The sequence below is a fragment of the Sebastes umbrosus genome, chromosome 19 (assembly GCF_015220745.1).
Source record: "Sebastes umbrosus isolate fSebUmb1 chromosome 19, fSebUmb1.pri, whole genome shotgun sequence".
Taxonomy (NCBI): Eukaryota; Metazoa; Chordata; class Actinopteri; order Perciformes; family Sebastidae; genus Sebastes; species Sebastes umbrosus.
The window spans coordinates 5100228-5127615 of record NC_051287.1 but is presented as its reverse complement, the minus strand read 5'-3'; the positions used below and the strand labels follow the sequence as shown (position 1 = coordinate 5127615).

Here is a 27388-nt window from a genome sequence, read left to right as displayed (position 1 = left end):
GCCACAGCAACAGGCCCGTTACGGAGAGCGGCGTTAAATGGTACATGAAAATACTTTTTATGGTTTCCTGGCACAAAGCACAACATGCCTGACTAGTTGGACTGACCACATCGCAGCTTGAATGACTTACAGAAAATGAACAAACACAAGGCAGCATTTCTAAAAGCCAATTTTGTACACAATTTTCTGTTATTTAAAAATTAACCTGACAACATAGCAAACCCACACCAAAGAAGAGACTTCTACTCATGCTCAAGGTATTATTTAACAACACTTTTCAAAATACCAAGCTAACTGTGCAACCCGTTCTCACTCCCAACTCGTCAACACTTGGTCAATGAGTTATTTTAAGGGCTGATTTAATATATTCAAACTGTCCCTAAATGGAGATTTGTCAAGAATTGAATACTCGTATCAACACAGGAGTGGGAAAATATGCTACTTTATGCAAATGTATGTATATATTTCTTATCGGAAATCAATTAACAACACAAAACAATGACAAATATTGTCCAGAAACTCTCACAGGTACTGCATTTAGCATAAAAAATACGCTCAAATCAGTTGATTTGTGGCATCAGTCAGACAACAACAGCTGTCAGTGTGTCAGTGTGCTGACTTGACTATGATTTGCCCCAAACTGCATGTGATTATCATAAAGTGGGCATGTCTGTAAAGGGGAGACATTTTCATTCACATATCTTGAGGTCAGAGGTCAAGGGACCCCTTTGAAAATGATCATGACAGTTTTTCCTGCCAAAATTGAGCGCAAGTTTGAAGCGTTATTTAGCCTCCTTTGCAACAAGCTAGTATGACATGGTTGGTACCAATGGATTCATTAGGTTTTCTGGTTTCATATGATGCCAGTATCTTCACTTTACCTTAAAAATCCGAGCCCGCTACAGCCTTAAAAATCGCAAGTTGTATTAATGCGTTAAAGAAATTAGTGGCGTTAAGACGTATTTGTGTTAACGCGTTATTATCACGTTAAGTTTGACAGCCCTAGTTATTTTACTTTAGTTATGTAACTTACGTACTTTACTAACAGCAGGTATGTAACAAGCGTAACTATTTTACCTAACGAACGTATTTATTTGAACCCAAACCACGACCTTTTCCTAAACCTAAACAAGTGCTTTTGTTGCGTAAGTAAACCTAAAAACTAAGTAAGCCATGTTGGAAGTTTATTTTGAAAAGATGCTATGCATGTAAGAAGCAGAAACTGACATGCCGTCCCTTACGCATCCAAAACTGACGCTAGAGGGGAACCTAGAGCGTCATAGTTTGAAGCGGAGGGCCACTGACCATGCGTCGGTATTTGATGAGTTGGGAATGTGAATTTGTTGAACTGTGTTTGTATACTTGGAGGACAGACGGTCTGAAATTGAAGTAAAAAGTAGAGAACAGGTGTCAAACCCCACAAGTCTGAGACATTCCTGAAGACCAAACTGCGAGAGTGAGTGTCTGTGTGCTCTGGCATGTTTATACACATGTTCTTACGAGTGTCTTTGACTGTTTGTGTGAGTGAATCTCTTCTTTTGAGTCGCGGCATCCTGGGTAGTGTGTGTGTGTGTTTTGTCGTAGGAAGAGAGTGAATGTAGTGTTGTGTTTGTGTGTGTTGGCCAGTGTTTGTAGGTTTGATGGAGGTGTCGAACCACCCAGGGCTGATGGCGACACACAGCTGTGACAATCTACCCAAACACCTCTCAGGAATTCACATGTTGGATTACGAGGAAGGATGAAGGAAGAGGAGGACAACACCATCAAAGAGCTGCCGCGGAGATCTTCCTGCCATCCTCAGCATTTCTGTAAAAGAAGTTCTAGCTTTGTGTTCACTTCATTTTGAGCCACTCTGCAAGTCTGTGGGTGTTTGTACCTCTGTCTGTGAGATGCTCCGGATCATTATCATGTGCCTCTAACTCGTTTCAGGATGAAGTTAAGGAATTCAGAGCCGGGGTGTGATATTTAGCCCGGCTGTGTTAAACCAGCACAAAGTGCTTCCCGTAAGAGGCTATCTTTGATCTAACAGGGCTGCTGGGATGTCTGGACGTTTCATAAAATGTTCAAAAATAACATGTTTGAAAAGGTTAAAAATGTCTTTAGTGCACGGATACTGACATGAATACATATCACAGTAAAGACTACATTTTAGACTCAAAGATGTTCTTGATTTAAACCATAAACTTGTATTGAAGTAACCTTAAAGGAATAGTAAATATCTTTCCTCCCGAGAGTTATATGAGAAGATCGATACCACTCTCATGTCTGTGAGAGTTAGAGCAAGGAAGCGATTAGCTGAGGGTAACCATATTTTCAAACCCCCACCGCACCAGGACACTTAAGTGTACCGCACGTGCCACAGTAGCAGGTGGAGAAAGTTAATTTCCATCCCTGCTTATCACACCTACCGAGCGCACATTTCAACACCATGGACAGCACCTCAGCAGACCAAAAAATATGTTTTGTCTCCCAAAATCCACCAAAAAAGCTTCTTTGAAAACTGTATAATAACACTAGTAAACACAAAATTGCATTGGTGTAGTAAAGTTATTGATTTAGATACAAGGTATTTGTCAGTGTGCACAAGTGCAGACTAAATGGCTGTGACACATTCTCTGCCAGCTATTGTATATTGATATCTGACCATCTTAATATGATCTTTTATATTGTCATTTCCACTGTGAACGACCGAAACTGTGTGCACAACGCAGCATTTTTTGTTGCTGGTACTTTCCAAAGGAAGGAGTAATCCTCCTGGAGCTCTTTAGAAAACACTGACGTTCTCTTCAGCATGACAGCTCACCGTTACACTGAGAGGCTCTGTGAGAAAGAGCCGCAAGCGTCATAGCAACAGCCTTGACAACGGCACATTGATTGATTGACACATACAGACGAATCCGTGTTGAATTCAGAAGCGAGGTGCATTGTTTATGTTTTTATATCGGTTTAGGTGAGACTGAGTGGGAGAGAACATAATAAACGTCTATGTAAGTGCTGAAAACAAGTATAATATTACAACATATCCTCATACAACGGTTCATATGATATCATACGAAAAGCTATTCCTCATTTTTCGAGCGTTTTCCGACGAATGTCAAGCAACACGAGACGTTCGTGCCAATTTCTGCTCCAGTCTTTTCAAAATAAATTTCCGTTTAAGGCAACAAAAACTGCTTAATTAGGTTTAGTAAAAAGGTGTTTTGGGTTGAAATAACAATGGAAGTGACGTGATTTAGTACAGAAATTACATGACAAATAAATCAACGTTGACTTCGGGTTTCACACGAGGCACGAAGAGCGGTCTCCTGAGCAAAGGTCCGGTGTTTTATTCACCCATCCATCCACACCAACCTCTTCCCTTTGTCGCTCTTTATACTTCCTGGTTCCAAATTGGGTGGATTACGTATAAATTGATTTTGTGAAATATATACAAATTACAGTGCATTACTTTCCGTAGGTATAACTACAAACAGTGTATGAGAACAGCCTGAATATTATTATTATTAATCCAGGATATTCAAGGCTTTTACAGATATTTGTCGGGACTCGGGACACCCAGCTTGAAACCGGGACAATCCCGGACAAACCGGGACATCTGGCATAAACAGCAGAAGCAGGGGAAACAGCTAGCGTGCGTGTGTGTGTGGTTGGGAGAGTTTGAAAGTGAATAAGAGAAAATGTCACACCAGGCTGTGAACAGGTTGCAGCAGCATAATCAAAGTGCATACAGAATTAACTTGAGGTGACATGAAAATGTAATGCGGATCTCTCTTTTAAAAAAAAGGTCAACGACAGCTTAACTGTCCGACCACGGAGCAGCTTGTGATATCACAGGTCTTCAGATATATACGGAGTAAAAGGGTCCCTCATGAGTCAGCTTTGTGCTGGGAAACATGGCTCTCTACTGTAGAAAGGGTATTAGTGTCTGCTCACCGCATTTGTAGTGAAACCAATTCCCACTCTCATTTTTCCTTATTTATTTTGTTTTATTTTCCAATCACATAACTGATTGATATAAGAACAATTACCACTGCCCAGGCTACCTCCCAAGCAGCCGCGGGCTCCACTAATGAATGTAATTCAAGTGTTATAGAGGATGGAGTTTCATATTGGTGATGGATGACGGTGTTTGGAGGCCTATTTTGTGTTGTGGTGGAGGTGTATTAATCATTATTAAAGACGGCTTAAATGCTTTCCCTATACACGCCCAGGTGATTTACACTCCTGGGTGGACAGTGTGCGTAACACTGAGGGACCCGCTGCTGCTGCTATTCATAATGAAGCACTTACTCAACCTGCTGCCAAGAGACTGCAAGGTCACGCTAAGCTGTTATAGTCAGGGTGAGGCAGTTTACGGGCACACTCAAGGGCGAACACCAATATACACATGGCTACATATGTCAACACTGTAATATGGCCTACTATATGCACTACTGTACAATTAAACAGCACAGTCGTCAGATGGTAATGCTGATATTCTGCAAAACCAAGCATAAAGCTACGTTTTTCAAATTCTCACTTTCTAAAATATCTGCACACGGCAACAACGCTATAGTTTGTTAATATCTTGGCATTGATTTGGGGACAACGACATGGCTGGATAGCTAATTAGCGTTGTAATTAAACATAGGCTACTGTCAAATTATGTTTACTGTTGTCAACAGTATGCAATGTTACTGACTTTGAATCTTGCTGGCATAACGTTAGTTGTCTGGCTCATAGCTGAGCCAAAGGTTGACAAGTCGTAGCTAAGGTTTGTCCTATTTACTGGAGTAGTGAACAACGTTTCCATTGCATAAGAATTGTGGTGGCAGTTTCTGTTAAAACAAGACACAAACCAACGTAACAACTTGTCTTTCAGTGAATTTAATAAAAAGGCATACATTAATAACTAAAACATCTGCAGATGGACTGCAGATGGACTCACGAGCACAGCCACCTGTTGTGGACTGTGGCAAGTGAGCCCCGAATACAAAGAGTAGTCAGTATTTATACATTTAAAGCATGACATGAAGATAAGTGCAAAGAAGAAAGGAAGAGAAGGATAGAAAGTGTATCAATGCGTCAGCACACAGCAGACAACAGAGCATCACAAGACATAACAAGTATTTCAGCAATCTGTTGTTTGCAGTTACAGAGATCTAAAATGTCAGGTCACTGTCCTATGGTGACGAAGTTGAACATGTGAGGCCCTGAGATTATCTAAAGGTACAGTGTTAAACTGCAGATATGAAAATTGCCATTACAGAACCTTATGGGATGGTAATGATTGTTCCAGGTATTAGCAAACCCTCTGGGTTACCAGGGAAACGGAGTTATGGCCTGTGAAAAACTTTAGAGTTTGATTGCATAATGCATGAAAATATAAATTAATGGTCTTCATTTTATTTCTTTGGCAAGTGAACATGGTATAAGTGGGATAATTCCCTTCGAGGTGTCCATAATCAGGAATTAAAGGGCTCCGCGGAGGAAACCGTCCTCCATGGGTATTATCACTTACGTATTTCACAAGATTGGGGAAAGATTGTGGTTATGGCATATCTGCATAGTGTTAGTCAGCAAAAACACTTGGTAAATGTTAAGGAAAAATTGTTGTTCTGGTTAATGCTGTGCAGAATTGTCCGATATGAACCTGATTCCTAGATACTCGGCTGGAAATAAGAGTAGTTCCTGTTGTTGATGTGAAGATGTATGTCACGGACAAGATGTACAGATTGCTGCTGTTGTTTTCATGTATTGTGCTTTATTTTTGACATGAGAATGACAGAGGAGCAAACACAACAGCCTTCATATTCTTTACGTTCTGCAACTCACCGATGTCACATATAGTCACACACTTTCATTTACAGACAGAGAGCGACGGAGTGAAAGAAGCAGTTCTCATAATAAGAAGAAAGTGGAGTCTTCAAAGTGAGCATTCACGCAGAATGTCACTTTATTAGCTTCGCTCAAGTCAATGTGGCGCACGCTTTAATGCACAAAGACACAAGCAGCGAACCCAAACACAGCGAGAAGCATCATGAAAGACTGTTTGATTTGAACCCAATCAACAGACACATCAGTGACTTCCTCCATCGCTTACGCTGAGCGAGAAGACGCTGTGTTTGTCGAAAAAAAAACGTAATTACCTCGACTTGAAAGGCAACATCAATCTGTCCTCTTTAGCGGTCCTCTTGAGCGGTAGGGGTTTGGTTTGAAATGCCAAAAACACTGCAGCACCTCTCCAAAATATCTTTTAATTTCTATTTTCACACAAACCATAAAAGAACGAAAAAGGAAGAGGACAGATTTATGGTTTAGCAATTAAGCAAAGGCAATGAAAACAACTTTGATTAGGTGTACTGATTAGATTAAAGGTTGGTAAAGGTTACGCAACCAAAAATAAGTTGGTAAAGATTAAGGTTGCTAAGAATCAGAGAAAGCATCCTATGCTGCATCATTAAAAGTCAGGACAACAACACAGAGATACATATACTGTATATAGATGTTATAGCACGGACAACTTCTCAGCACAAAAGTGTTGTTCTTTGAGAGTTTAGCCTACAGCCTATTTGCTCTTTTCCATTGAAGGAACTTTTCCAGGAACCCACGGAAACATAGCAGCAAAGTGCAAAAGGGATTATTAGTTCCTAATTTTAGTTCACGGGGCTCCTTACAACTTGAGACTATTTGCTCGAAAATGCTCCCAGGGTATAACTGCAGGCTGTTTCATGCTGTTATAAAGATGGAGGACAAATGGGAGACAATTTTCTCAGTGAAATATCAGACCGCAAAGTCACACAAACATCATTTAAAGCTCCTGAAAACTTCACATCTTAAAAGGAACAGTGTAACATTTCGGGGGATCTATTAGCAGAGATGGAATATATTATTCATAACTATGTTTTCATTGGTGTATAATCACCTGAAACTACGGCCGCTGTAGTTCTCCGACACGCTTGTGAAACTGTGGTAACGTGAGCCGCAGATTGTAAAACCGTAGTACTGCCAGCCGCGGTCTGACTGTCGTTGCTCCTAAAGTAGTGTTATTATGGTAAGGATGGCCTCTGAGCGTGGCCAACGACGTTACCACGGTTGTGCACTCGGCGGCTCACCTTACCAGTCTTGAAAAGGCGGAGTGAGAGGAGGGGCACTCAGTTGGTTGCAATCTGCAACCACACCACTAGATGCTGCCAAATCCTTTAAAATACCTTTAAGTATTTCTCTACAACATGAAATATTCACGGCTAAAGAAGCAATAAAGACATCTTTAGGTATTATTTATTCAGAGTTTAACACTAAATAGTTAGTTAAACATCTTGATGACATTTTATGTAGACAAATATTTTTTTTAAATAATACACAACCGGGGAGCCTTTAGAAATGTGCCGAATAAAAGTATGTCTTTTCCTGAATAAAAATTATTATGATTGTGAATTAAAATTTTTGGCGGGTCCAAAATGAATGTTTTGTTTATCAATGTGGAAGATATCTGACGTTTGGTTCCCACTTCTAACAAGGCTTGCGAGCCAATAATTGTGATAAACGATATTATTGTAATTTTAAGACCATTTTATGCCACTGATACAATAATAAAATAATAGCATAATAATGCAAGTACAAACTTTAAAAGAGCAATTAACTTTCAATTATTAAAGATATTCAGACATTGGAATTTGAATGTGAAAAAAATATAAAAATATCCTGAATAAATAAAACATAAATAAAATAAAACCACACAACCAAAAAAATAAATAAAAAGGACTCTCAGGCTTTGTTAACAAAAATTCCACTTAAATAAATATTAAACATTTGGCACAGGGGTATAGAGAGTCATTCATCGCTTAACAGGCAATATCCTGCCAATCAGTTTCTCAGTGGTTAGGAACATTAATAATAAGTGCAAAACAACATATTAATTATAAGTTAGATATAACACAACAAACAACACAAATACTCTCTCATACGGCTTAAACCCAAAATGTTCCCACACCAGAGCTGTGCACGATAAGTCAATATAGTAATTATGATGACAGGCCTAATCATAAAGAAGATGCTTGATGCATTGACGAGAAAAAACAGGCTTTAATATACAGTACAACACTGTGCTGTGTGTTCAATGTGCCTCCTTCATGGAATCCTATTATTTCAGTTTTTGTGCCCTGAGATCATTCATCACACAAAAACATTTCTCCAAAAGTGAACAAGAATCGAGTTCAGTGGATGTTCTCTTGGAAACACGGTGTGAGGGTCGAGCAGCGGTGCTGAACAGCTACAATACTGGATTTTGTAGGCTCATATTGATTTGATGTTCCTCTTGGGCAGTTTCATAAATTCAGTACGATCGATATTAGAATTTTTTTTGAAAAGGTTAAATGTTGTCACCAAAAATCTCACACACTTAAACAACAGATAATAATGAAATAATCATTAATATGTCGAGACCTATGAGGTTCATCTGTTCTTTCATGTACTGTATATACCGAGGCTGCCGCCCTGTCGGCGTCCCTGTTGCCCTCCATCCATCATGCCCAATAAGCTGCCTCTCTCCCACACAGCGTACCTCCGTCTGCTTCCTGACATGAATTACATTTCCTGATAAACAAAGAGTCCCAGCGTGGAGGATGGAAACAGCCTGTGACTCCATGGCAACGGGTGAGAGGAGGGACTGATAAATAGCTGTTGCACGTACAACCACTTCTCGGTGACCCCGGAGGTCGGGAGGGCGAGACCCTTGTTAACGCTGACTGCATTCGGAACTGTAACGCCGTGGTGTGCCGTCCTCTTTTTAGATGGAAGGAAATGAGGGCTGATTGAAATGGGAATATAGATTAGATACTTAAAGCTACTATGACAAACTTTCATTTTGTGTTGATTTTAGCGGTCCCTGTGGACAAAAGTGGTAGCGTTTCCGAGCACCAGAGTCCCTTCAGAAAACCTCTCATTTTACTGCAGCAGGGTCTGACAGTCTGCCCCACGCCGTCCTGGTTCTGGTTCTCCAGTGCCTCTCTTCCCTCCAACACGCCTCCAGCAGCATGGCTGCAAGTTGGCTCCCAGCGGGGGACCAGCGGAGCAGCAAGGTGAAGCTCTGCTCTGTTCTTGGCCAGAGGAGAGGTCGCTGCTGCCGGGCACAGAACTCCCCAACTCCCGCCGGAGCTCCGACTGCAGGTAGAAAGTGGCAGCGAAGCAACTTGTGAAATGAATCCGGCGCCTCTGATCAGGATTAGGCATCTTACCGGGGACAGGAGGGAGACAGGTGGGCTCGCGGACAGGTGTAACGGGCACTGCAGCATTTTTCTTGATGTAAAAACAATCAATACTTCTCTTCATTCTTAATTACTGGTGTGTTTTATGGTTGTAATGTCGCTCGAGGAGGAGTACAGGGCGCCGTTTCACACATACACACTCAGAGACAGACCTGCTAAATATCAGGCACACCGATGCAACCAATGAAAATGTTTAGGCGCACAGATTTTTGGTCGCATGTGCCAGCAAACTCGGGAAACTGTTGCGAAATTGTTAAGGTTATGCATTGATCTTGAATAGTTAAGGTTAAGATAGGTTGTCGGGCAGCAAGTCTCGCGGGAGTTTTTGCAAGTTTTTGCAGATCTCAGATCAGATTTTGCAATTTGTGGGCTCCCTTTTAGACACGACTCTGTCCAAACAGACCATTAGAGGGATCGTCCTGATTAATTAAACACTTGGCAAGAAAAACGAAGCAAGTTTGATGATGGAGGATTTACCACAACCTGGCAACCCAAATGTTATTCTTATTAATGGCTTACAAATGATCTACAATGCATCGGTAAATTATGTATTAACCATTAATAAAGCTCTTAATCAATGCTTATAAAGTTTTGCAACGGTGATTAGTAACTGTTTTGGAAGGCACTGACAAATTATGCTCATATGTGTCGTTCCGGAGGGAAACTACAAACAATATATGTTGTTGTTTCATTTGAAGAACTTGTTGGAATCTCCAACAAGGAGTGAAAAGTAGCAGCACAATAAGCAGCTGTCATCTTGAGTTTGGTGACATGAGCGCTCGCGAGTTATAAACATGGAAATCTGTCCTTTTACTACCTTCTATTCCATAATGTAATCAGACCAGAACATGTTTATCAATCTATGAAATTTGAGACCCAACAGTGAAAACCGTCAATTGGAAAATTGATTTTGAAATTAGAAGTTAGAAAAAGCGGCTCCTCCTGCGGTGCCCCTTTGTGCAGTGAGATGTTGTCGTATCACAGTAAAAATAGCTCCGGGTCCCCGAAGCCTCGCCTCCACAAACCTTCAGAGTTTGAGCGGAAAGGTTTCTCCAGCGCATGTATTTATTCATCATGCCTGTCAAACAAAGAGAGGTGAACAGACCTGCTCTGCTCAGACTGAACCAACCTCAACAATGACACCACAGACAAAGAAAGAGAGATGGATACAGCACACAGCTTGAAGGTCACACCGAACCAGCTCACTCCTTCGCTCCCCTCCGGACGTCGGCTCTGAAAAAGGTCATCCTCTCACCGTCTGAGCTTCCCTCCCTCCTCTCGCCTTTTTGAATGACAATCCATTACATTCCACTCTGCGGTCTTATCATAACCAGCTCGACCTCTGACCCTGGATTTTACAAGTTCCCCCCTGACACCGAAAGCCGCGGCCACTGATGCGGAAAATACCGCCATCCATCCATATTTCAAGACGGTTTCTGAGAAAATGGAAGAATGAAATAAGCTCAGAGAATGATTCATTTACTGATGCAGCTTCGACTACTGGCAGACTCGAGTGAGTCACCCCCCGAGAGCTGACAGATCTGGTGACATCATGAGCTGACCCGTCATTTTCAAACTCCACGGTATTTGCTTCGCTGCTCCCTTGTACAAGTGTGACAGTCTCATTGGGAGCGGTACTGTTAATAATTCAGCAGCAAATAAAAGCCATATTGCAGCAAATTGCCTCACTGCGCCATCCACCCTCATTGCTGGAATCCTGATAATGAAGTCATGGGGTTAGATCAGATTTAGAGCGTGACTGTAAAGAGAAAACATTACATCATTAATTAAAGGGCTTGTGGTTCATATTATACACATTTTCCATATAAATGTGTTTGACTAGCTTCTGGCATAATACAGTAAACACGACAGCCGTGACACCAAAAGTCTTAGTTGCAAACTGAATTTCTAATTAGGACTGAAAAGCCTGAAAACTGGATTCTTATGAAGCTGTAAAGGCAGCGGTTGGGGAGAATTTATACATGTTATTTCAGCAGAGCTTAATTCAGTTTCATAGCACTCATTTTGAAATACGCCACTTGTGTGAACTGCACTGTTTTACTAGCGGACCGCGGTGACAACCATGATAAATAAAAGAAACGACGCACGCAGCCCGTTGCATGTGGAACAACCTTCAGGAGAGAATGAGAGGATCATTTCTGAGGCTTTTTCTGAGACCTCTGGCCAGATGGCGGAATAGAGTTGTCAGGGAGCTAATACAAAAGTAGAATTAAATAGATAAATCTCTCGTCTCTGGCTATTACGGATAGTCTAAGATGCTCCGAGCTGTGCCGTGGAGGTCGATAATAGCTTGAACTACTGCCGCGATACGTCTGCTCTATAGTGATTGTTGTCTCTGAAAGCTCTTGTGATGTTTGTGAATGCATCATTTTGTCTATTTAACCTCCCTCTGGTCACCAAAGACCCCCCGGACAATGCACTGCTTTTCTTTCTCAGAAGCAATTAAAAAAACAAAATTCACAAAAGCAAAACACACATATTCTCTCTCTCTGCCTGTCCTTGTAGCTACAGTGCCGACATGTGTGGGTGGTTATTGTTGTTTGATGGAGCTAATTTGAATATGCGGCTGCTGTTCGAGCCTTTGGATTTATTCTCCAAACAATAACGGGGGCATTTGTTTGTGTCGGAGCCAGAGTGGCATTGAGCAATCATACTGACAGGCGACTGTTTTCATTTTATTTCACACAGCAGATAATGCACATTCAAAGCTCTGACAATAACAAAATCCTGTTTCTGCTGAATGCTTTCTAATTATCTGCTCTACCTTCTCTTTTTGTAATTCACATCTTTCCTTTTGTGCGGCGTTGAGAGGATGCCGTACTGCTGTATACTGTAGGGTGTAACAGTATGTTGGATTTGTTGCACCATCCTGATTGAATACATGTGAGGAAACAACTCGGCGCTCGTTTATTCAAACGCTAGTCGAACAATGCGGTGACGTGTTTGTTGTGATTGTTACATTGTGAAGCGCTGCTTTTGTTGTGTGTTCTACATCCTGCTGAGAAATGACTGAATAGCTGAGGCACAACTTGTTTCATCCCTCAGTCACATATATTATTCTTTTATGTAGTGAAATGCTAAAGTAAATTGAAACACGGGAAAGCAAATGTATTGTATAATCACAACACTGAATTATTAGAGCCTTAGAATATCATTATATTGTGGGATTGTTAGCAGAAAGAAGTGCACTTTAGAGAGTGATTTCGAACACAGCCGATTGCATGCTCTGGCCTGAACGCTCTGTATTGTGCTGTCTAGTTATAGCATTATTTGGGACAGACAAGGTGCCCACAAGTGTGATATTATGTTTCAAAAACTACTTGGCAGGTGACTTGATGAACCATCTGTCAGTCAAAATCTTGCCGAAGTCAGTCAGGAGAAGAGCGGAAACGTCTTTTCCATCAAGAAAAAGTCTTCAATGTCGTTTTTTCCCCTCCTCTAATTAAGAAATACTCTCCAGTTCTGATAGAACTGATGCTATTGGAGATACGCTAACTTCTTTAGGAGCCGCAGTTGTCGTTCACTGAAAAATAAACTGTACACAAACCGACAACCCCGCACTCACCCCCGCCGCCACATACACACGGTCTGTCACACGCTAACGTCACGCCGGGCAGACACACAGCTGACAACCTCGCAGATAAACTAAATGATGCAGTGGAGACTTCCTGGGAAAGGCATCATACAGTATCTCTCCCGGACAGGTGAACTGTGGACTCAGTTGTCTGTTTTGAGCATTCACTGCAGCTGGTGATAAATGATGGATTCAACCTGTTCGTGCATCGACTTATCGTTGCAGCTGGGCGGCTTGTTAGGCACTTCAACCACAGCACCGCTGCATGCAACGCACCTGATCTTACCAGTTAACAGTTAATAATCGGTTAACGAGTGTCAGTTAGAAAAATAATTCAAGCATCCCTACTCTCCGGTTCTGATGTACAGCAACTGATGCTATTGCAGCATCTACGCTAACATCTTCAGGAGCCGCCATTGTTGTTTAGAGCAAACAGTCGTCTCTCCGTGTCGTCACACACACATAAACCACGCCTGGAGCTACCAGTAACTCCTCGCAGGACACCGATTGGCCCGGTTACTGGCTTACTGGACACAAACGCATTACTTGAAGCCGGACATGTAGGATTTTCGCGTGATAAGTGATCCCGCCATTATTGCTTATATCTTGTGATATTGCGGGAATCCAGCTGCTGTGCAAGGTGACCACATGGCTGCTTGTAATAGGAACATTTTAAGTGTTGACTTCAGCAGAATCTTTTGCATGAAGAATGACTTTTTTTAAAAAAAAAAAAATTTTATTATCATTTATGACTATATTTATGTGATACAGCTCTCCACAACTTAGTTGCGATAACCTGGTGAAACAAACTGTTGCTCTTTTACAATATTCTTTATTCTCTGGGAATATTAACAAACACCTGAGGCATCTGTAAAATAGATTTCTCCTGACAGTATCCTAACACAACAAGCAAACATGAACAGAGACGCAAGTAAAAGTTTTTTGAAATTTCACCAAAGATCTGTTGGACATCGATAGATAATCAGCAACAGGCCTTTATATTCCAGCTACTCAGTTACAGTTCAGGTACATTCCTGCTCGGGGCAGAGAGCGCTGGCCTGCAGTCACCATCTGTGTGCCAGCCCAACAGGTTTGGCTTTCCTTTCAGCCGTTCCACTGCAGGAGTTGGTGGAGAAAGCCAGCACACAGTCCAGCTTCTAGTGTAACTTTCCTGAGACTCATCCGCCCGCAGGCTTAATAAGAAAGCCTTTTATGTTTTATTCAATAGTCAGGTGTTTTGTTACAAACTTAAAGAAGAAGAAAAAAAAAAAGAGTATTACAGTAAACCACAGGGAGCTGTTGTGCTATTTGATATAGAGTAACATCCGTGCTCTCTTCAGCACAGGGTTTACATGATCAGTTGCAGATCAGCGGAGCTCCGGTGAGCTTAGTGCGATTGTGTTATACGGACCAAATCTGGCTTCCTGTGTATTGACTCCCGACCTCAGACTTGTACTACTGTGGATTTGAATGCAGCCTGTGTATTGTATAGCTGTGTTTGTTTAGATCAGAGATGGTTTTGATGCTGCTATTGTTCATGTGCAGCATGCAAAAACAAAGGCAGATAAGCCTAACCCAGGTAGGAGTTTGTATATGTGTGTGTGTATCTGGGCCAGTATCGATGTCAGTGTGTGTGCTGATTTGCACATAAGTATGCAGCTGCGGTCACATGTACCAGCTTTGAAAAGGCTAAATGAGCAAATGGTGTCTTTGAGAGCAGCGCAGCATGCAATTTCATTGACCTTTGACCTGTAGCAGCGAGCGTGTATCGCAGTTAACTCATGTATTACATAACGTCAGTGTTTGGGGATAGAATGAGCAGTGAAAGATCTTGAAAATGAAGCTTCATATTTATTTTCCACAGTGTACATTTATGTATAGAAGATAAGCACACACACTGAGAGTGAAGGTTAGCCAAGGACTGGAAGCTATCTGATGCTGTGCTGTGATTTTTCTAACCTCCTTGTTGATTTACAGCAGCTGAAGTGGGCATAAACACTCCGCCGCGAAAGCAGCGCGATAAACTTATGAGCATATCTCATCGCGTTGCCAGGGCTCAGCAAATGGAATGGATTTATCTCTAAATCAGAGCCTTATACTTCTAATGCATCATTGTATCCGGCTGAGGCAAAGTATCTCCATCTCATCCCTCACACATTTATATGCAACCTCTCCAGAAGGGCAACGCTCAGAGAATAGTTACACAACACTGACCAGGTTTGCCTCTTTGGTTTCAACTTTTAAAGGAATAGTTTGATGCCACTCTCATGTCAGTGCAACTGACTGACTGACTATACCACTTAATAATATACCATAGTTTATTAGTTGATTTATTTATATTTTTATAAAGAATCTGAATTTGCAAAGTAGCTAGTAACTAATATTGTCAAATAAATGTATTGAAGTTAAAAGTACAATATTTCCGCCTTACTTTCCTCTGAGCTGTAGTGGAGTAGAAGTATAAAGTTACATAAAATGGAAATACTCAAGTAAAGTACAAGTGCCTCAAAATTGTTCTTAAGTACAGTACTAGCCTAAATGTACTTCACTTTGCATTCAAAGTGCACCAGATTGATGCATTTAACTTTAAAATGTCAAAATAATTCTTCCGGGGTAGCATGCCCCTGGACTCCCCAAGAGGGTCCACCTAAGATAGTCTCATGAAATCCTAGATTCTACCAACTACGCCTAATTTGAGCCATGAAAAACCCTGGTGCAAAGGGCTGTATTGAGACTGGAAGCAGGGGTAAACAGCTAGCCTGCATCACTTCAAAGCTATAAAAGATATGCCTACCAGCACGTCTAAAGCTCACTAATTAATACGCTGCATCTCTGTTTAATATGTACACAAAGTTATTTAAACAAACAGAGATATAATGTGTTAAATTAGAGGTGTTGGTCGGCATATTTTGACATTGGAGCCAGGCTAGCCGTTTCCCCCCCGGTTCCAGTGTTTTTGCTAAGTTAAGCTAATCAACTCCTGGCTCCAGCTCCGGTAGTTAATGACATGAGAGTGGCATCAATCTTCTCATCGTACCCTCAGGCAAAAAAACTAATATGCACATTTCGCACAAGATAGCATTATTCATTCAGGGCTAATTAAAAATCTATGCACGAATAGCACAAAGAGAAAGTATTACTGTATAAGGAATACTATTTAAATCATCAGACAGGCAGAATACTAAGTAAATAAGTTTCATATTGTCCTTTTTCTAACAGTATGCAAACTTCACTTTGACTGAGAAAAGTTTTCCCGTATATTGTGTTGCCCTTCAGCAAAATAAGAAAAGCAGAACGCCCCCCTAAAAAACAGTAAATTCCAAAATATGAAACCATTCGTCTCTGTCCACAGTGATCAGTCCACAGATTTATTTTTTTCTATCTTCATAAATCCATAATAGAAACTCTTTTTTTTCCAAACACTCTGGCGGAGGGCAGCTTTCTCTACAGCGGCGGTCAAGACAGACAGAAAAAAAAAAAAAAAAAAACACATTTTAGTATACGGCAGGTTTCCAGCGATGAATCTGAATCGTCCTCTAATCAAGACGAGACTACAGCAATGGGTGATGGGGTTAAAAAACAAGAGAGAGGACTTTTCTATGCGAGTGCATGTGTGACAGCTCTAACCCCCCACCCCCTAGTGCTGGAGGGGCAGGTCTGTTTCTGCAGGACTAAATTGGCTGTCAGAGCTGCCACAGACGACCCTTCACACAAGCAGCCCGCTCATATTTCTCCTGTAATATGAACTGGGGGGGGGGGGAGAAAATGCAATTACCGCTCCCTTTTTCGTATGTCATCTCTGTCATGTATGAAGGTAAAAACACAGAGCGGCTCTTGTTATAATGACCCCCCCCTCTAAAATTTCATTTTCCACTTGCACAACAGACACAGGTGTGTGGGATCCTATTACCTGAACCACGTAAAATTGTCAAAACTGATCTACATTATTTGCTATTACTCTTTATTCTCCTTCCGATTTAATAAAAGCTCTCCAATAAACCGACTCCCCCGAGGCCGCAGAGCTTGATTTACATCACGTCCTCTTGTCCATGGCTCTCAAGGCCTTTTTTTTTATTTCCCTCAACAGTAATGCTAATAGTCTTTTGCTCGGCTTAAAAGGAATCTAACAAAGCCAAACCCACGCTCCCCTGACATCCTCATTAAAATAATTTAACCCAATTTGGACTGACGTTTCTACTCTATAGACACAAATTGGCCATCACAGGTCTGAAATGACTCTCCTTTTTAATGCAAAGTAACATAATGTGAGCTATTACAGTAAAGCTCTATAGCCTGTACACAGCTCATCATCACAAAACAGCTAATAGCATCTGACATAGAATATCATGGCTGTCCTCGACCAAAGAAATTCATAGTCGACTGACACTCCACAAACAATCACACAAAAGCACCACTATAAATCTTGTGTTTTCTAGAGATGTGCTCTTAAACTTCTTGGAAATAAGTCATTCAGCATGAAAAAAAGCATAAAAAATGACTAATTGACTAATTGATTAAAGCGTCTTTGAGTTCTTTAAAAGCGCTATATAAGTTGAATTTTTTATTATTATTATTATTATTATTAAAGAAATCTTAGTTGACTAAGACCAAAATTACGGATTAGTCGAATAATCAAATAACATGGAGCAGCCCTACCAGCCTTATTCTTTAAAGGATAATTCAGCTTTATTACAACTTGGGTCTTTGGGCTGTATTTCCTGGTTGTGATAACACTAACAGTACATTTTTTCTCAAAACTGTTTTGTAAACCTCAATTCACAAACTGACTTCCTGGTTTATCTTAGACTCACCATACTTGCAGTAGTTTACAGTATCTCCTGATAAAGTAGATAATCTGGCTAAACAGCTTGCTTTTATATAAACTGTCTAATCGTCTGACCACTTATCTTTCTTCTCCTGTCGTACTTCATTGTAGCTTTGTTGCTGAAATGACATTTTGTGCCAAGACATGGAAATAAGTTCAAAGTTTGTAATAAAAATGAATTATCCTTTAATGTAGCAGCACAGTGTTGTATGATCACAACACACAGTTCATCTAACATCTCCATGTGGAGGTAAAGGTTTGACAGATTGTAAAGCCCCCTGAGGAAAATTTGTGATTTGTGATATTGGGCTTGACTCGATTATGTCTCTGTATATCTGCTTTGATTTAACAAACAAATGCATTCGGCAAGACTATTTCAATTATGTTTGTATCACACTAAATTGCTAAACTGAATAAGAGTGTCTGCTAAATGTTTGAACTTGTAATTGATTGAGAGGCGCCCACGGTGACAGACTGCCGTCTCCGCCCCTTGTCTGCCCAGATTTCCTCATTAAATGTGGCGCTATGAGACAGCAGAGGTGATCGATGGCACCGCTCTCTCTCATCCTCATGTGCTCCTGACATGATTTATCATTTAAACTCCACAGCAACACCTCGTCCATCTCATCCGTGTACGTGTGGACAACAGAGAATCAGGTGAGGAGGACGCACATGTAAATAAAATGTCTGAGGCAAACCTAAGCTTTAAAGAGTGTGGGGGTAAACATCTGCGGAGAGCGAAAGGCCACAACCGAGGACATTCCCCAGACGTGACGCCCACCGTCGCGGTGAGTCACTCTTGTGTTGTTCCTGAGCTCCATCTGACATCCTGACTCTCAGAAAGACATTCCCCACCGGCTGATAGATCACGCTACGCTCTCGCTCACAAATGAAATGAGAGTTCTTCTGCTGCTTCTCCTTCTCTTGACACAAGGAGGAGGTGATTCACCAACTCAACGGACTGATGACTTGCGTGACACATGAACTTCTCACACTCTCATTACCCATGATCCATCATCAGCACCCAGCCGGCCAGTTCTCGTACAGAAGCAGCGTGGAGCCCCAACTGATGACTGACCACCAGATGAATCACAATTAAACACTTCTCTCCTCTCTCCTCCGTCGCCACCGCTGCAGCTATATCACCGAGGTTATCAGTGCGAGACAACCCGGCGTGTAAATTAAACGCAGACAGAGACGGGAGCTGTCAGTCATGTTCAGAGTGAGCGTATCCATCTGTGTCTCGACCTCCGAGCAGCCCATCACCACTCGGGGAGTAGCTCCCATTCCCCACCGCCTCTCCTTTCTACTGTACGATTATTATGTTCTTCATGAATAAATTTGATTTTCATTGCACCATTGTGCTGCACGCTCCTCCTGTCCTGGGTAAAGAAGAAAAAGCATCCATTAACATTAACAGGGCCACTGGAACGCAGGGCGCACACAACAGGAAATGCTTCTCCGTTCTGGCAAAACAAATGCCTGTTTGCTGTTTTTCTTAACAAGCGCAGAAATGTGCACCAGGTGTGTATGTGCACACACACACACCCTGAGAGGCACCACTATTGGATTTCCATACCTCCTTTTTGGTATAATGAAATGCAGATGCTCTGTTGTGCTCCAGACAACACAGCTCGTCTCCGCTTCCCAGCATGCAATCACAGGATTACCATGTTGCTGCATAGTGATGCCGGTGCATCGCCGAGCTGTCTGAGACAACACATGACACAAATTATAACTAATGTCTGACTGATGTTCATGCATTTCACGGCTCTGAGAAAGACATTTTTTACCTTATTCTTTTCAATTAAGCTAAATAAATATATTTTTTTCCATATCCTTACTTGGGTTGAGAGTTTTTTTTTTTATTATTTGGGTGAACTGGTCTTTAAAAAGTAGCTCAAACAGCCAGAAGCAAGTCACCCATGACCAGGCGTGTGTCCATTTCTTATTAAATGAGAATCCTTATGCAAGAAAACTTTTAATAGCCCACAACTTTGTACATCAAAGTGCCTTTTACAGTATTTTAAAAGGGGATCCAGTGAGTGTTAAATGCTTTTCCCTCATTAAATGTCACTAACTCGAGCGTATCCATGAGTCATGCTGGGAGGGTTTCCATCACGTGGGACTGTCTCAGGCCTTCTCGTGGTAAACACATGTATTCGGAGTCCTACTCATTAAAATTCATTACACAAGGAACAGATAACCAACATTTTACCGTATCACACATTTTAAAACAGTCGGATTAATTATCCAAAGAGCGTCTACGGCGAGCTCTTTGACCTTTGTCACGCGTCTCTTGTTAGAAGAAAGAAAGCCTAACGGGAGGCTCTTCCGCCGCTCTTTCTGCTGCTAATTGGGCCCCTGAAACCGCCGCCAGGCTGGTAATTGTGGTATTGTGTCTGAATTTGCACTTCACTGCTTTACCCTCCTGTGATTAAAATTCATACGGGGCCCAGGGGTTAGTAGTGTGACTATGTGTGGGTGTGATGGGGAGAAGCTTGGGCGGCTTGAGGTTTTGATAGTAGAGCAAAACAGTCTTAAAAATAATTGATGGTGAGTTTATGTGGTACGTAAGCAGAGTATAAATCAAACATAATAAAAATAAGAACATTTATAACCAAAAGTAAGCATCATATATCTTTTTTTCCACCATTAGCGTGTATTTATAGGGTTTTTAAACACAGGAAAACCCAATAAAAATAGGTGATAGGCTCCTTTCCCATTGCCAGTAGATAAGTATGCCTTTCTGGTGCGTCACGTTCAACGTCACAAACACGCTGGAAAACAGGGTTAGTAAACGGTGAAAATGTTACGGTTACTTCTTTTTTATATTTTACTTATTTCATATTGGTGATTGTTGGAACAGCGGAAAGACTAACCAAGACAGTTTTGGTGAGTTTTATTTTGTTTCTGTCGAGTTTGATTGAAGCTTACGATTAACGAAGTAAAAATACTGTTTCTGTCAATGAAGTCTGGTGGCTTTAAGGAGCGCATATAACGGCTGTTTCTTTTCACATCTAACTCTGAAAAATGGGTTTATTTGGACCAAACCTAACTGGAGTCTGGTGGCTTTGTTTTGTACGATAATAAATTAGAATAATTGTTTTTGATTTTATTTATACATTCACTTTAACGTGTGTCACATACAGTAGCATCATGCCTATGCACGCAAAATTAGCGTGTCCATGCGAAAGTTTCCATCACTGCTGATCGGAGCGGGAGCCGATAACAAATACTTGTGACTACTGCAAAGTAATTTGTCCCTGGAATGAATACCGATTGTAACCTTTCCCAAAAAAGAAAAAGCCAGATGTTAGTGGGGTTTTTTTGTCCAGTGGGAAAGTGGCTTTGCATTTCTTGCTTGTCTGACATGCTCATTTACATGATTATTTGGAATCCAATATGGTATTGAATAAGAGATACTGCAGGTGGTTTCACAATCTCCAATCATACCTTTTATTATAGAAGCTACAGTATTTCACTTGCATCCAATATTGCCTGAGAAAATATCATTTTCCTGCTTGCAGTTTTCCGAAGTTATGACTCACACCAAAGTCCTGAAAATGATTCCAAGTTATTATCTTGTTCGTACAAGATGGATCTAATATCTTGCGTGCAAAAGTTAGTAACTTTGGGCTGGTTAATGGTAAATGGACTGCATTAATATAGCACTAATTATTGGAGATAGATTCAATATTATAAGCTTGCTCTCTCTCTTTTTAGGTTTCAAGCTGCTAACAATCACTGGCTAATTTCCCACAGAAACACCCACTGTTTGTCTGCATGGTTCCTGAGAATCATTCTCACAGTTCTTGCTCATATTCTGTTAGCTGTTCATCTACTTCTGAAGCCAAACTCTCAGGTTGCCTGTTTATTCTGGCATCCCGCAAATAAAGCCAGGCATTGTGAATTCTACTTTCTCTCTTTCATTCACTTTCTCGACTCATTCTTTATTTCAACTGTTGCAGATCTGCCAGCGTCTGATTCACAGGACTGTGACACAACATTTTGTTTTGATTAAAGACAAAAGTTTTCAATCAAATGGCTTTAGGCAGGTACAGAATTGGCCTCGCACATTGGAACACTGTGTGCTTTTAACAGTGGTACCCACCAAAGATCATTAATCCACTGAACTAAAACATTCACTGTGAGGTATATAAGTCTCCTTTCACCTTTACAGCCTTCATTAAATCAGTCTTTATGTATTTAAATCACCATAATACTGTCAAACTGACGCATTTTCCAATATTTTTCTGACCAAAGCACTTCATATTCCAGAAAAACTTTTAAAAAAAATTATGATTTTGTGTCATTACCCCAAATTAACTTTCTGTAAGTAGGTCAAAAATGACCCATATGCATTTCCAATGGAAATTTATAAGAATTTTACAACCTTCTCAGTTATTTCTGCCAGGTACATACTGTGATCTCATTAGCTTCACAACTCAGCTGCACTATTTTACACAGCAAGACAATGTGATATATATATATATACATATATATATACTGTATATATATGCGTCGTATTTTGAAGGTCTGGGTGTGGTTAACATTGTAACATGGTGGCGGTTAGGTTTAGGCAACAAACCCACTTAGTTAGGGTTAGAAAAAACATCAAGGTTTGGCTTAAAATAAGTACTCTTGTAACGTAACATAAGCTAAGGACATAACATCACGTGACATAATGGCGACAGTAAAAATCACTCAGCTTTTGGCTTCATACGGGACACGAACGCCGGCCCCCTGAGTAAAAGTTGTGTGTTTGTTTGTCCCATCCACCCAGCCCGTTCTCATTCCCAGGGCATCAAACACCGGCGTTTTGTCACGGCCGTCAGCATTCGATACCGCCACACAAGGCACCTTTTAGCGGCGGAGACGCACCAGGTTTTCAATTAAGTACAATGTAAACCAATCCAATGCAGTGGCAACAGTAAACACTCTGAGAAAGTGCGCCGGGAGTGTAGTGATGTAGTTTAAAGAGTGAAAGAAACACAGGGCGGGCGGGAGGGGAGGTGGATGGGTCCAACAAACACAAGGCTTTCATCCAGGAGACCGCTGTTCATGTCCCTGTGCGTAAAGTTTCACTTTCAAAAGCGTCAGTATGTGACGAGCTGGAATGAGAACGTGTTGATCCACCTCAACTCCCTCCCGCCCTTAGCGGACTTCTCGCTCTTACATACTACGTCAGTTGCTCTGAGCGTCTAATATTGACGTGGTTGGGTTTACATTGAAGTTAGTTGAAAGCCCGGTGTGTCTCATGCAGACGCTAAAGGGTGCCTTGGTATCAAGACGGCGAGGGCCACTGCCCAAGCGTCGGTAATTGCTGTAAAGAGTTCAGGTTTCAATGATTTATGCATCCAACGGTTAAAAACAGAACCAAACAAATATGTTGGTTTAAAAAAAACTATTAAATCATTTTCAATAACTGTGTAAACTGAAATCCCCGTAGATCTACAATATGAAGTACTCTGACCCTACACAATAACACTAAGTGATTGATGATGTCATTATTGTTGAGTGCATCTGAATAACTGCTGCTAGCCGCCTGATGTAGAAATGCATTCAAAAACACCCGTTTCCGTGCTACAAAGCTTTGAGATGTGTTTTTAATTTAAGAGAAATAACATTTGATTATTGCCTCGCAGCGCAACACTGCCAGCTCAATCATAAATGGCAGCGTGAACAACAAACAAACATGGAGCCTAGCTGAGCGGAGGGGAGGGGAAAGCTAATACAGAAAGAGGCTGAGATTTTAAAGCAATTGTTCTGTGATTGAAGTACTCCGCTCCTCAGCCCCGGGCTATCAAATAAAGTCTGATCCCTCTTCCTCTAGATCCCCCAAAATCTTTTAATGAGACCAAATCCTTTTAACTCATACTCTAACTGCCAGAGTTATGAATATTACTGTGTATGTGTTTGCCAGTGTGTGTGTGTGTGTGTGTGTGTGTGTGGAGGCGAGCTCAGAGCAGTTTTCTCCTTCTGTCGGGGTGGAAAGTGAAGAGCAGCAGTTTCCTCTGGAGGAGAAATCACATCAAAGACATCAAAAGACCGAAAAACACGGAGCGTCAATATCGGGTCGAATGAGTATCATCTCACAAGACCAACCCGAGTCGATGAACCCAAATATATATACTGCCTCAGAGGTTATTAAAGCTGAACTGCAGCTGAACTATAAATGAGGAAATCTTTGTGTCCGATATATACTGCACCTGACAGACGTTCAGCTGTACGCAACGGCTCGAGTCTCGAATGTAAAAACTATGCCCACACTGAGATCAGGACATAAAGATTAAATGAGTTTTAAATTCACATTTTATATGCTGAGTTTCCAGAGTGATAATCTTCATTAATAACAGGCTATTTCATTTCACTGCAACGGCAAATTGAGTGCCAAGAACTAAAACAATTTATCCTCAGAGGAAGTGTCCAACATGATTTGATAGGCATCATTTAGCCTTAACGTTACCACACACAAACACATTATAGGGCTGCAACGATTAATCGATTAGTTGTCAACTATTAAATGAATCACCAGCTATTTTCATAATCAATTAATCGTATATATGAGCTAGAGGGTCAAAGTTCAAGGCACAATGTTATGATGAAGTAGTATGTCCCAATTGTATGCATACTACATGCAACAGTACGTACTTTGTGATGGCAGCTGCAGTATGTACTAAAAGTAAAAAGAAAAGGTATGCGATTTGGAGCATAACCACCGTGCATCTTTTTACTCCACGAGAGACAGCGACAAAGAGAGCGAGGTAGAATGAACACAGAGCATTACATCACTCCACTTGCTTTGCAATACAAACAATATGCAAGCTATCTGTTTAGCATTGGCTGCCTAACCTCAAGTGACAGTATAATGTTGCTGAAAATCAAAATGAACAGGTAGTGATTTCTCTGCTCGCTCTTTCCCATGCTGAAGCTTTTAATTTAACATTCATCACCAGGAAGATGTAAGAGTGTTTACCTTGCTCCTCAGCTATTAGACTTTAGTTTGTCACTGATGTAATGCACAGCACAGAACAGCACAGCACAGCTTAAGGTGACATGTGATGATCTGACTGTTGCATCTCAAACATGAGACACACATAAAGTGTGTAGACGTACAGTAGCTCTTGAAAACAACCAAACAAGGTGCAGGCAGGTTGAGTTTAGCATGTGATTACATGTGTTCACTGATAGGTGGGGATGGAAAGAGTAGGCCTCCTAGAGTATTTAACTAGAAACACCCCAGGTGAACAGGGGGAAAGAAGATTGATAAAGATAGATAGCCATGCAACTTGAGTTGATGACTGACATTAAGACAATTACTTTCTGTATTACAAGTTTTCTAAAATGTTATGTTTAAATCTGTAAATGAGACAGTATCTAATGTTAACTTATGGTGAATTTAGGAGAAATCTACAGATGCAAATAGACAAAGTAGTAAAAATAAACACCTAAATGTGTGTTTTAGATCTTTCCTTTCCACTAGTCTGAAAAAAAGAAATGTTGTGGAAGCAAAATAGCCTAAAACCTCAGAATGGACCAGTGCATGAAAAACTCTCCAAGTAAACATAGTCTACTGTAAGACAACCTTTAAGACATTTATTCAAGTATAATTATTTGTGCAAAAATGTACTTAGATAAAAGTAAACAGTGTGTACTGAGTAAACATTAGCTGCATGTTTTAAAAGGGAAAGGAGGATGGAGGGTGATGTATGAGAATGAGAACACATTTAGGCTACAAAATAAAATGCATTAACATGTCAATAAACACATCACACCACAGAACCAGCTACTGTATGTCCAAACCAACACTATATTCCTCTATAGATGGCACTTTGCAGCCTTGCGGTGCATGCAACTGATTATCACTAACACAACTCAGTGAAGCCTCACCAGAGTTAACCAGAAAACAACAACACTCAGGCAACTGCACAAATATTACAGACACATACAAATATAGGCCTACATGGTGTTTGCAAGCAATATTAAGGCTGCAGAAATCAAACAACCTGCCACTTCTTATAGAATAAACAGCAGAAGAAAACACCACAGATCAAAGCAGACACAACACAGAGATGTATGGACAATATAACCTCCACAGTGGAGCTGCAGCAACAAACAAGCAAGACAGAACTGCATAGTTATAGTTAGTGCACACTGGTTCAGCCTCTGGACAGAGTTAGCCAGCTAGTTTGTTGTTGTACTCACCAGTCTGAAGGTCTGAAGGTCTGAAGGTCTGGGCCTCCTTCTGTCAGCTTTGAGCACCTCCATGTCCTCCAAGATCTGCTCCAAGTTCCTCAGAACAGTCCACTGGGCTGGCCTGTCCCAGTAGAACCAGTCCTCCTCTCTGCAGTAACATTAGCTACCGTTAGCTCACCTCCACCTGTTGATTGCACAGAACACGTGGGTGTGTTTGATTTGCGTCACATTTTGCGTGATCACGTGGTGCGTGAAGCTCTCGAGCAGATTGGTTCTTAAAAGGGTTCATTTCATGAGGCTTCATGTGCATGTGCTCATGAAAGCACCTGTTGGTCAAAGAGTGTAAAACAGGCAGATCTATTACAGATGTGTAGCAGTGGTTTAACCGAGCACAGGGCAGTGAATGTGCTTGTATAGGAGCTATAGGAAAATGATAGATGGGAGACATTTTTTTGTTTTTATTCAGGAATAATAAATTCTCGACTGTGTTTCGGCTTCGGGCGTCTTCAGATACAAGCCTCGATGCTTCACAGAAAACCTCCTGGATTACTCGATTCTTATTGTTCAACACAGGTCAAATTATGACAATAGAATAGAAATAATTTTGTTTTATTTTTGTACGTCACTTTTTAGTAACTTTTTAGTCACTTTTTAGTCACTTTGTAGACAATTGTTCGTTCCATTGCAACGTCAGCGCCCAGCTGACGTTGCAATGGAACGAACAATTGACTTTCACTTCTTAGCAATATACGTTCTTTGGTAAAAACATGAAAGGCTCTGTCTATAGCAAGTGTTTGGTGTGTCTAATCTGGACTAAACATGGAAGAGGACCTGCTCCCTATGTAGATATGAAGGATTCATTCTAAACTGACGAAAACATGACGATTCTTAGTTCCAGGTGATTATTGAAAACACAGTTATGAATTCTATTCTATTTCTGGTAAATCCTACAAACTAGACCTTTGTTTTTTTTTGTTTGTTTGTTTTTACCTTCGCTGAGTTAGCCTACAGGCCTAATTTAACCCATACCTGTATATAGGCATATAATTCTTTATTACATTGCATTGTCAGAGTACATAGGCTTTACTGTGTCAAACTGAGGATGAGTTTCTTCTTCTGAATGGTTGGTCAAAGGAAATGCATGCTGACCCATTTCACCACGGGGTGTCTAACCTGTTAAATCTGCTCTGGCCTAAATACTGTATGTAGAGAGCATCACTAAACTCCAGCCTTCTCAGCTGATCACAAGGCGGAGGCTGGGCTGCTGTGCCCGTGACTAACAGCAAATGACCCCTGGAAGCTATAAACGCCGGTTCCTCATGTGTGCACGGGTGGATGGAGGTGTGGAGCGACCTTGTTTTCACCTGTTTTAATGACCGAGTGTTCATCCAGGAGAGCCAGCTATCTGTTAACTGCTGCTTCCTCTGATGTGGGGAAGGACATTATCAAAGGGAAGCAGAGTGAGAGACGGACATTAAAGAGCTAACGCTCCAATGGACACAGAGGGATACTCATTAAGAGACA

At 41.1% G+C, this 27388-nt stretch overlaps 1 long non-coding RNA gene across 3 annotated transcripts in view; it reads right to left on the bottom strand.

Annotated features, from left to right (window-relative positions):
* LOC119477925 overlaps positions 1-25994 on the bottom strand; it is a 121452-nt gene extending 95458 nt beyond the window's left edge. For all 3 annotated transcript variants that reach the window (XR_005204346.1, XR_005204347.1, XR_005204345.1), the window contains exon 1: positions 25874-25994. This is a non-coding gene — a long non-coding RNA (uncharacterized LOC119477925). The remainder of the gene's footprint in view (positions 1-25873) is intronic.
* Positions 25995-27388: the final 1394 nt, after the last annotated feature.